Genomic DNA, 12,604 nt, shown 5'->3' on the forward strand with positions numbered 1-12,604 from the left:
GTGCTACTTTGGCTCTGAACCTTTATCTACCTGTGGTCGCTCTGTCTTCTGGAGTGATTTGATTGGTTATACGTCACGAATAAAACTCCTTTAACTTAACATCTGTAAACAAAACAAAAACGTATCAACAAAGTTTTCTGTTAGAGTTTGTGTTCTTCTAAGTTTAACTCAAGATTTTAAATACTTTCATTTACTGCAAATGAATATCTACTCCAACTGTCTCACTAATAATCATTATCAGCCTTAAAAACCCACAAAACACCCCTTTATACTCGACCACACTTAGTACAGTCCGGTTCCCCCTTCTATAAATCTGCTTGGAATCTTCCACTTCCTGTTTGTCAAAGTGGCCTTCTACCTGGACAGGTTTTGTTGGAGCTCATGCAACAAACATTTTGGGTAACTGCACTTTAATATGGATGGATGACACTGAATTAGAGTCTGTTTTAATGAGACTGAGTTAAGATGTGTAGCTCTGTCATTAAATAGTAAATTATTTCTCAGAATTCACAGAGAAAAGTCTGAAATGTTTGCTAGGTTAGCGTCCCACATGTTCTTTGGCTCAGCTAAAGCTAACTCTCTCCAACTTCTGGATCTCTTGAGTTGGTTGTTAAAATATCTTGCTAGATTTGCTGAAGCTCAGAAAGTCTGAGATGTTTGTTCAGAAAAAGCTCATTCTCAAGTCTTATCTGAACTGTCCTCTTTTGTTTGAACTTTCCCTAAACTTAGGAGTTAATGACAGAGCAGCACATCCAGACTCAGTCTCATTCATGTAGAGATTAAACTTCAGTGTCATTCATTGATGTTAAAGTGCAGTTTTTCAAATGTTTGTTGCACATGCTCCCGACCAAACCAGTCCAGGTGGAAGACGATGTGAAGAGAAAGCTCCAGAGGATGAATATCACACATTTACGTTGGAAATAAATGTCCTTTAATTAGACATTGTCATGCAAAAGTTGGATTTCCCTTCAATGATGTTCAAATCTTTGTTGAGTGTTTTGTTGATGTTGGTTTCTAAATGTTTTTTGACACTCGGCCCCAAAGATTAAAACCTTTTACGGCTCACAAGCTGCAACAATTCACACATTATCAACTATCTTTCTGACTAAACTAAGATAAAAAGTGAAAAACTGCCTGATTCCTGCATCATGAATGTAAATGTTTTTGGTTTTTATGACAGTAAACTGAATATATTTGGGTTTGACATTTTATAAACCAAAACAAGAAATGAATTACTGGAGAAAACAATCAACAGATTAATGGTCAAAGAAAATGTGTTTTCCAACATATATGGCTGAATTACTCCAACATTACAAGATACATACAATTTGAATTCAGTTTTATTTATATAACGCCAATTACAGGACAAATTGTCTCAAGACACTTTATTATTCCATTTTTTGTCATATTTAAAATATGACAAAGTAAGAAATTTAAACCTCTTGACTAATCCAATTTAATATTTGGTTTTTAAGAGACTAATCGACAACTAAAATAACTTTCTCCACTAAAACTAATAAACATGAGGTCAAATAGAAGGAAGAGTTTTAAATACTGCAGTCCCACGATGACAAGAATAAAGTTTGTCAACAAAAACTAAATCTGCTGGTGGATTCCATTAAAGTCCTAATAAATGATAATAAAGTGTGATACTAAAGGTTTGTGGTGCTAAAAATGTCAAAGTAAAGATATGAAGTTGAACATCTGGATGGAGGTTGATAAAAATTGACCTTTCTTCATTTCTCTGGAGCGACTCCATGGATTTTATGGATGGTGGTTAAAGACCTGCTCTTCTAGTCGTCTTCCTTCTAGTCGCTGTAAAAAGTCAGTCCATCCTGGCCAACTTCAACATCTCTTCATGACTTGTTCTGCCTCCGACCTGGTGGAAACTCCAGAAACTCGGGAAAACCCGTGGAGACTCGAAGAACTCGTGGAGACTCGAAGAACTCGTCGGGAGGGGGAAGGTGTGGTGGGCGGTGGGGGAGTAGAGGGGGGAGGCCGCCACCCACCTCCCCGCCTACTCTCCGCCCTGACTCCACCCAGACTCCGCCTTGGCTCCACCCATGTGGTCACTTGAGAAACTACGATGTCAAAGGGACGACGAATTTATTTCTTTTTATCTGATCTGTAGCTCAGTGAGTTAAGGATTTGCCTATGGAGCTGCAGGTCGCTGGTTCAAGACCAGACCCTTCTTAAATTTTATCAAAATTCTGACAAAGACAAACAAAGAAAGCAGTCAGCGGCGGGTCTTGAACCTGCGACCCTCCGCTTGGGAGTCTGTCTTCTTATCCCCTGAGCTACTCGCTCAGATACTAATTCTTCTTTTTTTTGCGCATTTATCATCTATTTTTTGTCGTTTTCGAATTTTTTTTTAACTCGTGTCTCGACTCGACCGTTTTTCTCAGGAGGTTGGACTTCAGCCTTTGTGCTGGAGGGTTGAACCCTCAGTTCCAAGACTTTCCAAAGCCTCCACACCTCCCGAGTCCTCAGGACCTGAGCTTTCACACAGTCTGAGGGCTGAAATCTTCTAAGTTCCTGAGTAGTTCTCTGTTAGATTGAACTTTCAGACAGTCCAAGGACTGATATCTTCTAAGTTCCTGAGCAGTTCTCTGTTAGTTTGAACCTTCAGACAGTCTGAGGACTGAAATTTTAAAAGTTTCTCAGTACTTCTCTGTTAGTTTGAACTTTCTGGTTAACAGAAGCCTTAAAACTTGTGACCACGAGTCTTGATTTCACATTTAGACCATCCATCTGAGTTCTTCTCAGACCTTCACCTGTGGGTTTTTTAGAAATACTGAACAAACTTTGATTCTCTTCACTGAACAGTAAAGTTTGGGGAGATCAGAAGGTAACATTAGTTTGATCAATGCCTTCAACTACTAGTAGACTTTATCTGGAAAGCAGTTTTCTGAAATTAGTTCTTAGTAAATCTGTCCACAATCAAACCAAGAACATAGAAAGAGGAAATGTTTGAAGAAACAACTTGATGTTTTCATTTCAGACTAGAAAACGCTTTAAGACTTTATTGTGTTTTTGCTCTTTTTGATCGTTTTATTGTCTCTTCTGTTTAATTTGATCTTCTAAAGTCTAACTCGTGTCTTTTCAAATGTTTTGTCTTTAGTTTGATTCTTCTTAAATGTTTAGTTTTGCTCTTTTCTCACCTTTTATTCTTTTCTAATGTCTGATTTGATTTCCAAATGTCTTGTCTTTTTAATGTTTAATTGTTTTTTCAAATGTTTTATCGGCTTGTTTGAAGTTTTTTTCCTTTCCCAATATTTAATTTTTCGATTAAATCTTGAAGGTTTTTCTTTTTAAACGTTTTACCACCTTTTAATGTTTGTCTTTTTAAATGCTTCATTGTATTTTCTGTTTAATTCCTATTTGAAGTTTTATTGTCCTTAAGATGTAATTTTCTAATAAAACATTTAATTTTTTAATTAAATGTTTTCTTTTTAAAGGTTTAATAATCTAATTAAATGTTTTGTATTTTTTAAAATGTTTAATCTTCTTCTTGTTTAATTGTATTTTTTGAATGTTTAATTATCGAAAATATTTTATCTGTAATTTTGAATATTTGTATTTGAAAAATTTTGTTTAATTTCATAATTACATGTATTGTATCTTGTTTAATTATCTAATTCAATATTTTGTCTGTTTAATAGAATTTATTTGTATTTAATGTTTAACTATATTAAACAGACAAAATATTAAATTAGATAATTAAACAAGATACAATACATGTAATTATGAAATTAAACAAAATTTTTCAAATACAAATATTCAGAATTACAGATAAAATATTTTCGATAATTAAACATTCAAAAAATAGTCTTTAATAATAAACCTTTTTAAAAGTTTTATTGTATTAATTTTTTCCCCTTTGATTTAATTGCTTTTTGTTATGTAGTTTATTTCTTTAATTTTCTTTTTCTGTCAAGATTTTAACCCCAACCTTAAAAATGAAATAAACCCTTAAATCACAATGAAAACACTTCTGTTGTCACAATCATGAGTTAGTCAGTTATTCAGTTTATCAATTCAACTTTATTTGTTTAGCACCTTTTACACAGATGACAAAACTAAACAAGCAAAGAGAAAAAAACTATGCTAAATCTATGATTAAAACTCAAAACCATTAAAAAAAATAAATAAAATAAAAATTTAACATGGTAATAAAATATGTTGTGTCCAGGGTATGGAAGGAGTTTATTTAAGTCTTCTTGGACTCACATGGGAAATCATTTAAAATATAAACTTGATATTCAGTCTAAGGAAACTGCAGAGCGACAGAAGAACCAACAATATCTCCTGTTTTCTCCTTTAATGAGTCGACTCTTCTTGTGCTTTCAGACCAAAGAACTACAGACTCTTCACAACCTGCTCAAACTCTTGGTACAGGACCTCACCACACGGGTCAAGAAGGTTTCCATCTCATTTCTACTCTGAAGCTCACCTTCTCCTGCTCAAACTGCTGATAAATGTTTCTGCTGTCTAAAGTCTGCTCTCCAGAACTTCCTAAAAACTCTCAAAGTCTCTTCTGCTGCAGGCTGCTTTGTAGAACTGTTCCAGAAAACCTCACTAAACCACATGGAGGAGCCTCAAGATAGTCGTCCAAATGAAACCATACAAAAACCAAACTAGCACAACCCAAACGCTAAAGTCTCCTGCAGCCTACCAGAGAACCTCTGAGAACAGAGAATCAGGACAGGAACTCTTACCTTCTGGACAACCAACGCTGGTTCTCAAACAAGAATACAGAATGTGCCTGACCAAAAACCTCTAAAGACTCACTACAGCCAAGATAAAGACACAACTCAGCTGCACCAAATCCACTAATCACTGCACACATTAGCAACATGTGCTAACTGTGGCTAAAGAACCACATTTACCAAGACAACTATCCAGTACAAAGCCCTGAAACACACCAAGAAACACATTAAAGATGATTTTACTGCTGGAAGCTGCAAGCCAACGCCTAAAGAACAAACTGAAGCAACGGAACCAAACCCAGGTCACTGGTGAAGAGAAACGGAGGAAATGTTTGTCTGCAGCTAAATAAAGCAGGAAGACACTGAGCTGCTCAGGTGTTCCTGATAACACCAAGCAGCCACCTGGACAGCCAATAGGAACACAGCTTACTGGAAGTCCAGAGGGCTGGCTTAGTGAAGGAAATTTATTTAAAGTCGAAGCAGAAAGTTAACAAAGAAAGTTGAAAACCACCTTCTGATACCTGAAATCTCTGAGTTTTCACACAAAGAACACCTGAACATGTCAAACTGGTTCCATAGTAGAACCATCATTCTAAAAACGTCATAGTATGGTGTGTTGCTCAAAAAACATTAGGACCCGGCTGTCAGGGGACAAACATGTAAGAAACATGAGAACAGAGAGAATCCAACCAGTAGGTCACAGTTTATCATCCCCCAGTCATCTCCTGAAGTCCATATGGTGAGAGACATCAGTATCTGGTTGTTCATTTACCAGAGGATGCTTATAATCATGCTGATGTGGTCTGTACTCTACAGTATTTTAGTGACTCAATAAATACCTAAGTTGTTTTTTTTTAAAATGCTTTTTAGTTTTTAATAAACATTTAAGAGCCTATATGTAATCAATAAATGGCCTTTGCCTATCTTAAGAAAAATTCACTCAGAACTCTGATATGTTAACAGTACTAAATAAATCAATAAATACATGCATACACACAAAAATAAGTTAATACATTAACTGTGTTAAGATAAGATTTAGATTTTAAAAAAGTTGTTTATGTTTTTGCAGAATCCAGTATTGCTCACTGGTTGGTCATTACATTTTGTTAGTTTGATTTCACTGTTTAAAATGATGCCACCTCTTTTCAGACAGAACCTGTGATAATAAAACAATACAAAATTTTTAGTTCCGTGTTAATAAAGCACTTAAAGCTTTAAGTATGGCTAAATGCTTTTTTCAAAATTAAATATATCACTCCTTAGGTGGTAGTGGCCCCAAGTTCAGTAAAGTTGGAAAGATATTCACAGATTCGGACTTCCAGCATCAATAACTCGTTAGATATAGGTTGTCAAAACATAAACGGTGCCTCTTTCCCATTGTTGCAAGGCAGACAATGTGCTACAAGCCCAGTTTTATCAAAAGTAGCTGTCTTTCAAGCTACAGGAATAACATTGGTGTCTATGGAGTGAACAGGTCCGTCTGCAATTTGCAAAACCACTGCAACAGTAAAGAGAGACAAATATTCAATAACTTCACTCTTATACATTGTAGTGTCACTAAAATCACTGCAGCCTTCAACTGGCTCCTGTTGACAAAGTGTTTTAACAGAAATGTAAATGCTGTAATTTGATTCTTTTAATGAACCATGTAACTTGAATGGATGTGATGCTGGTGTGACCACAGTGCACACGTCTGATGTTGCTCACAGTGGTCCAAGGGACGCTCAGGGAGTTTGTGTGTTTGCTCACACTCAGGAAAAATTACAGGGAACATTGCTTATCACCTATGCTGATGACTGTCATCTATTCAGGATCCATATTTGCTTCCATCTCACGTTGTTGTCACTTCAACTTTCCCTCAGTTCATGGCTGCAAACTTTTGATTAAATTTCCCAAGCTGGAGCGCTTCTATGAATAGTCGATGACATTTCTGACACGGCTCAGAGTGAATCAAGTTTTAACCTCCGTAATGGAGCGTGATTTCTCAGTCAAGAAACCACTTTCTTCGGAGCTGTGCTATTCAAAAACCAGAGGAGAGTAAACAAAGCACGCCTCGGTTTTGGGTCCAGTCTGATTCTGAGCTTACAGAGAAATGTTTTGCCTGCATTGTGCATACAGAGGCATCTCAATATGCTCTGATTTCCAGAACAAAGTTTAATCACGTCTTTCTCTAACGAATTGACTCTGCACTCCCTACCACTTATTTTCCATTATTGCTGAGGATGTGGGAACAAATTCACCATTAGTACTGCAATCATAGATTCTGTCCCTGGTAAACAGATGATAAGGATCCTCAATCAGTGAGATGCCCCCCCCGACACACACACAAAGGCACAGGGAAAGTATTATAGATCTTTAATCAGCTGTCTCTCAGCAGGGCTCCTGCTTTGAGCTGAGTGACGCCAGCGAGATTCAGTATCTGAGTGGAAATTAGAACAGTGTTTGGTGTGTAAATGATAGAATGTTTAACACGGGCCATTAAAACACAATAATAAATTCATATAGAAAAGAAAATTGGAATTTAACTCATTTGTAATGAACAGCACGACATATTTGGGGTGACAAATAAAAGGAAAAACCAATGTAAAATGTATTGGTAGGGTGTTTGGTCACCATGTTTTGCCAGAACAGCTTCAATACAGCTTGGCACTGATTCTCCAAGTCTCTTGAACACTACAGAAGGGATAGAACATCATTCTTCAAAAAGATATTCCATTATTTAGTGTGATGACAGTGGTTGAGAGTGCTGTCTAACATATTGGTCCAAAATCTCCCATATGTGTTCAGCTGAGTGAAAATCTGGTGCCTGGGGGCCACTGTATAGGATTTACATCATTTTTATACTCATCAGACCATTCAGGCACCCTTTGTGACCTATAGATGGTGGCACTGTCATCCTAAAGGAGACCTATCAGGGTTGGTGATCACTTAGAATAACTTCACAATTGAAAGGATCGACTGATAAGGGTTTTTTTTGTGTTCTTTTGTTTTATAGGGATGATACCGATGACAATTATTGGTAATCAGGAAAGACGGGTAATTGATATCTTGAACCGATATATCATAACTAGGCTTCTTCATTAATAAGGGTGACTATAATTGGATACATAACATAGAAACAGGAGTCATCAAATTATGACGCTCTCCTTTTTTGTGGAATCGACTGAGATTGATGAGTTTGTCTCCTGTTTATGTCTGTTGTTTTTTTCTATTATTATCAATTTTTCACTGTTCTGTCACTTTTATTGCTCATTAAGGTCCATGTCTTAAAGGATTATTAATTATTGTTTTCCAGACTCTGTTTCAGGATAATTTATGGCTGCCTTCTAACTTAGCTGTTAGCTTAGCCTTAGCCACTGTGAGAGTAGCTGATTTCCTGGTTTGTGTCAACGGCTTGTGTTAGGTTTTGAAGTCTTTGCTTTAGAGAAATTTCTGAGACCACAAAGTGACAACAGAGAGAGGAGACTGCATCAAACCTGAAGTAGGGCACTGAATTTATCAATAATCACTCAATAAATATACTCATATGATAATTGGAAAAATGCAAATTACTGGCCACGAAAATTGGCTGGGTCGATAATCGCTCAATCCCTAATTTGCATTAACTCTTCCATCTAACAGGACCAACAAAATTCCCGGCTACAGCAAAACAGCCACCAGAGCACTTCACTGTAGCACCCTAAAAGTTCAGGCTTTTCCTTTAATTCGTCACCCGTCTATATGTTCTATCAAAATACATCGTCGTAATTCATCCTAAATCACCTCTGCCCCCTGCTCACGTCACACCACTTTCATGTCACAGTGAGATACGGATAAGGAAATTACTTATAGCTCATTCCAGGCCTTTTCGCATAAATCCTTCAACGGCGGAACTTAAAAGCACACATTGTCAGTTATCATACAGCTCAGTGGAAAGCTGGCGTGATTTATCATTATGTACCTGCTGATGTGAGTCAGAAGAGCTGCGCTGTGAGAAAGCCTTCTCTTATGCTGAGAAGACACCTCTTGTCCCATATCTCAGCTATAATATACAGCTCTTGGATATACTGCCATTGCCGCTTTCCAGAGTCACAGTCATCCTCCTGTCACACACTTTGATCTTTCCGCTGAAAATCACCTGCCTGTTTTCCACAAGTATTGCCATAGAACTGTATAGATGCATCAACAACGGCAAGGAAAACATCCGGTATGTATTTTTGTTTGTGTGTTGGTTATGTGTTGTTGGTGTAATTGTACTCTGAGTGCTGCCTCATACAGTTTCATGATCTCGACTGTGCATGTGACATTATTTTATCAAACGTTCGCAGGTGCACGTTTTGTTTTTTTGGCATATTAGTATCTTCGTTTCATGCAGTTTTGCACACACAGGCATACAGACATACCATTTCTTTACGCAACTGGGCCTTCCACATTTCTGTCATTGAGCAAAGTGAGAAAGAGGAGACGATGTGTGAATACATACCGGGGGAGGACTGACACCTCAATGTGTAATCAGCACTGTGTCTCTTTGAGCCGCCTCTAATGCTGACAGACAGGACTATAAAGGCCAGAACACATGTGAGCCACGTACAGGTTTATGTAACGGCATATGCCTCAGAACTGCACTTCAGTTAATTAGGACCATGACTGAAGAAGAGAGCAGCTTCTCAAGCAAGCATAAGTTATGGCAACTGGACTAACCTCGTGTGAGTCGAAAACGTTTCACCTCTCATCCAAGAGGCTTCTTCAGTTCTGAAAGCCTGGTGGGGAGTACCAGATATTTATCCACCAGGAGGGTGGTGGCAAAAACAAGTGGACAAAGACCCGAAACCAACAGACTCGTTAGGTGTTAATGTGAGTCGTTAGCCTTTGATGGGCGGTCGTTACCCCTCCCAGCCCTCTAGGAGGGTGGTTGGGGGTCACCTGACCGCAAGTGGGACAGATGGCTGCACCTCCTTGGGAGGGCTCTAAGAACGGCGTTGTAAGTGGAAGACAAGTGGTGTCTGAGGCCCCCTCCTCTGTTCAAAGATGGCCGTTCTAGTTTGACATGAATGGCTTCTTTTACCCCTCTCTCAAACCATCTGTCCTCTCTGGCTAGAATGCGCACCTTGTGGTCATCAAAGGAGTGCCCCTTCTCCTTGAGGTGGAGGTGGACTGCTGAGTCCTGGCCTGTGGTCGTGGCCCTCCTGTGTTGTGCCATGCGCTTGTGTAATGGCTGCTTAGTCTCTCCAATGTACAGGTCAGAGCATTCCTCATTGCACTGCACTGCGTACACCACATTGCTCTGTTTCTCCCTTGGAATTTTGTCCTTGGGATGGACCAGCTTTTGCCTCAGAGTGTTGCTGGGCTTGAAGTGTACTGGGATCTGGTGGGTGTTAAAGATCCTCCTGAGTTTCTCTGAAATTCCTGCCACATAGGGGATGACAATGTTGTTTCTCTTTTTGTGGTCCTCGTCTTTCTTATCCTCCCTGCGCTTTTTTTGCTGATTTGATAAAAGCCCAGTTTGGATAGCCACAAGTTTGAAGAGCAGAGTGAATATGTTTGTGTTCCCTTCTTTTTCCATCCGCTTCTGATGGGATGTTCTGTGCTCTGTGCTTTAAGGTACGGATCACCCCCAACTTGTGTTCTAGTGGGTGGTGTGAATCAAACAGGAGGTACTGGTCTGTGTGAGTGGGTTTTCTGTAGACCTCAATGTTGAGTTCCCCATTGGTTTCAATGCGTACCACGCAATCTAGAAAGGCCAGACAGTTGTCTTGGACATCCTCTCTTGTGAACTTGATGTTTTTATCCACCGAGTTGAGGTGTTCTGTGAAAGGTTCGACCTCACCCTTCCTGATGGTGACCCATGTGTCATCCACATATCTGAACCAGTGCCTCGGGGAGTGGCCACTGAATGTTCTCAGTGCCACAATCTCCATTTCTTCCATGTACAGGTTAGCTACAATGGGGGATACAGGGGATCCCATGGCACAGCCGTGTTTTTGCCTGTAGAAACCATTGTTGTACTGGAAATAAGTGGTGCTGAGGCAAAGGTTAAGGAGGTCACACACCTGTTCGGGGGAGAGGTTGGTCCTCTCAGACAGAGAGTTGTCAAGCAACAGTTTTCTCTTTACTGTCTGTATTGCATCTCCAGTGGGAATGCAAGTAAAAAGCGAAGTCACGTCATATGAAACCATAGTTTCCTCAGGGTCTAAGCTGATTTTTCTGACCTTGTTTGTAAAGTCCATCGAGTTCCTTATGTGGTGGGGGGTGTCCCCCACCAATGGGGAAAGGATGGTGGCAAGATACTTAGCAATGTTGTATGTCACAGAGTTGATGCTGCTTACAATTGGTCTCAGAGGGGCGCCCTCTTTGTGAATTTTTGGCAGCCCGTATATGCAAGGGATAGCATCGCCTGGATAGAGTTTGTAGTACAGGGCCCGGTCGATGATCTGACTTTTCTCCAGTTTTTGCAGGCAGTTAACCACTTTGAGTTTGTAGGTGTTGGTGGGGTCTCGTTTTAGGGTCTCATAAGTTGCTGAGTCACATAGGAGGCTGCTGACCTTTGAGTGATAGTCAGCTGTGTTAAGGATAACAGTACATCTCCCCTTATCTGCAGGTAGGATTGTGATGTTGGGATCCTTCTGCAGAGTTATCAGTGCCCGTTTCTCCTGTGCGGAGATGTTGGACGGGGGTAACTTGGCACTGGAGAGTGCTGCCGACACCTTAAGCCTGATCTGTTCCGCCTCTGTCTCTGACAACCTATTGTTCCTAATGGCCGATTCTGTGGCCGTCACCAAGTCCACCACCGGTAACTCATCTGGTGTGACTGCAAAGTTCAGTCCTTTGGCAAGGACCCCCCCGCTCGGCTGGAGTGAGCTCTCTGTCTGACAAATTCTTAACCCATTTGTCATAGGTGTCCAGTTCCGCTGTTTTGCTCTGTGTGGCCGCCTGGGAAGGACTGCCGCCAGTCCTTCCTTCAGAGCTCTGTATTTTGGCCCATTCTTGTTCCCCCCTGGAACTATAGAACCGGGACTCAAGGTTCTGAAATTTCCGTGTTTGCCTTTCTTTGCCCTTAGCATGCTGCGCCATCTGTGCTGTCTCTGTGTGTTTGGAAACGGCTTCCCAAACATGCCCAGGAAGGACTGCCTCCAGCCCTTCCTCCAACGCATCAATTTTTGATCGTAGGACATCGATCGTAAAATGAACCTGTCTAACTCTCTCATTGAGGAGTTGGTTCTGTGCCCTCTTTAGGATGCTTTCTGCTTTGTGGCCTTTCACCGTGGAGGTGAGCCATAAGCTTTTGGGAAAGATCCTTTTTTGCCTGCAACGCAGGTTGAACCGCAGGTGGTTCCTGTAATCCGCCACTTTCCTCGCCAGTCTCTCATACTCCCGCACCCTCCGCAGGGTGTCCGCCCCAAAATGAGTATGAATAAATCTGTGGATGTTCTCAGTCATCCAGGTCATGATAAGTCTCAAGCAAGCATAAGTTATGGCAACTGGACTAACCTCGTGTGAGTCGAAAACGTTTCACCTCTCATCCAAGAGGCTTCTTCAGTTCTGAAAGCCTGGTGGGGAGTACCAGATATTTATCCACCAGGAGGGTGGTGGCAAAAACAAGTGGACAAAGACCCGAAACCAACAGACTCGTTAGGTGTTAATGTGAGTCGTTAGCCTTTGATGGGCGGTCGTTACCCCTCCCAGCCCTCTAGGAGGGTGGTTGGGGGTCACCTGACCGCAAGTGGGACAGATGGCTGCACCTCCTTGGGAGGGCTCTAAGAAGTCCTAATTAACTAATTGTAAGCAGCATCAACTCTGTGACATACAACATTGCTAAGTATCTTGCCACCATCCTTTCCCCATTGGTGGGGGACACCCCCCACCACATAAGGAACTCGATGGACTTTACAAACAAGGTCAGAAAAATCAGCTTAGAC

The 12,604-nt window shown here is 40.4% G+C and overlaps 1 pseudogene; it reads right to left on the reverse strand.

Moving 5' to 3' along the window:
• Positions 1-9,450: 9,450 nt before the first annotated feature.
• On the reverse strand, positions 9,451-12,364 carry LOC111588417 (uncharacterized; annotated as a pseudogene).
• Between the last annotated feature and the right edge of the window lie 240 nt (positions 12,365-12,604).

Source organism: Amphiprion ocellaris, chromosome 10 (assembly GCF_022539595.1).
Source record: "Amphiprion ocellaris isolate individual 3 ecotype Okinawa chromosome 10, ASM2253959v1, whole genome shotgun sequence".
Classification (NCBI taxonomy): domain Eukaryota; kingdom Metazoa; phylum Chordata; class Actinopteri; family Pomacentridae; genus Amphiprion; species Amphiprion ocellaris.